Raw genomic sequence first — 1651 nt, forward strand, 5'->3', positions numbered from 1 at the left:
CGAAGAAGGTAGGAAAGTAGCTAGTAGCCTTTCTGAAACGGTTCCTGTGTGAGGCTGTTGGTGAGTTAGCTATTTCATTGACTCACAGTATGGTAGTAGAGTCCTCGGGCTCACCTGCATATATATCCCAGGTCAAGTGCTTATCTGCTGATTATCCTTATACAAGATGGTCCCAGCCCAACGAAGAAGAATAGCCGTCACACAGGCTAACCTGGATGAAAGGCATTTAGAGTGGAAGCAGGAGACCGAATTATACACTCTATGCAGTGCATGTAGAAAGATACGCACCTGATTTCTGAATCCATAAAAGACCTGCGGTCTGCCACCTAGGGACTGCCAAAACAGAAATCCCCATGCAGGTTATATTTTAAATTCTGCCCCTACCCCGCTCTTTCTGGAGAGAAAGCTAGCAATGTCTTCATTTAGCACATTAATCTATCATGTAAAACAGCTACACTCAATTCTGTTGTGTGCACAATGCAATACCAAACCCTTTTATCTCACAAATACCCATTAACTGTGGAAGCATTGGCTATTTTGGACTGGAGGCACTCTCCTCCTCTTCTGTTACAGCTCTTCCAACTGAGTGAATAATGTTCAAGATTCACCGAAGACATGTTTCAGCCTAATGAGGGGTTGGGGGATGTTTTGTATGGGGGACAAGGGAGGGGAGGCAGGCGATCTGCTCTGGGCAGTTTCCATATTCTGATTACGCACACATTCAACCCAGAATCCATCCTTAGAGAACCGCTTGGAGGCCCTTCTTGCCCTCCCCTCTAGTTCCTGCCTTTTACCATCTCAATCAACTTCTAGAAGTTCTTGCACAATGACACAGCTTCAAAAGGAAGCTGAAGAGTGCCAAAAAGAGCCTGTCGCCAGTTAAGAGAAGGACATATGTCCCATTTGCCCTCACGCAGACGATGGAATTGAATGAACTCTCCCAAGACCTGAGTGCATGCTCCTAGCCATAAGCCACTGAATTAAAGGTGTATAGTAACAGCTCACTGCTCCATTTTAAACCAAAGCAGCAGCCACTGCTGTGTTTTGGGCTGGGTCTGAGCTAGAACCATGCCTATGTCAAAACACCCGTGCAACATAGCTAGATTAGATGCTGACTAATCAGCCCTGTCAGACTCGGGCATCGCTGGGTATCTGCAAAAGCAAAATGTTTTGTGCTCGAATACTGAAGTGAGGGGTGGGGAACCACGCTGCCATCCAGCAAGCTGGACTCTTCCAAGATCAGGTGCAGGTGAGGCTGTACCTCACCAAGTCCTACCTCGGATGCCTTTGTGCCTTTTAGGAACTTTATACCCCACGTATCTATTTTTTCCCATGAAGTGAGTGTAACAATCCTTGCCTGCCTTGGGGGGAGAGGGGGGGAATAAAAGAATGCTAAATAACATACTGCTTTGAAAAATGCGAAGTGCAACCCAGGTGCCCAAAAATTCTCCTAGGGGTGGATAACACGCCTTATTTCTTAACGGCTCAAAGAGGAAAGGCAGAAGGTGGAAAGGGAAGGAGAAGCGTGACTCTTGGATAACGGTGGGCTGCGAAGGACCTGGGTAAGGCTCCGCACCGTCCCCGCCTGCTGCCCTGGCCCCCGCCCTCAGCCCGGTGTCCCGGCGACGCCCCGGGGACACGCCGCCGCGGA

This window comes from Aptenodytes forsteri, unplaced genomic scaffold (genome assembly GCF_000699145.1).
Source record: "Aptenodytes forsteri isolate BGI_AS27 unplaced genomic scaffold, ASM69914v1 Scaffold177, whole genome shotgun sequence".
In the NCBI taxonomy this organism is placed as follows: Eukaryota; Metazoa; Chordata; class Aves; order Sphenisciformes; family Spheniscidae; genus Aptenodytes; species Aptenodytes forsteri.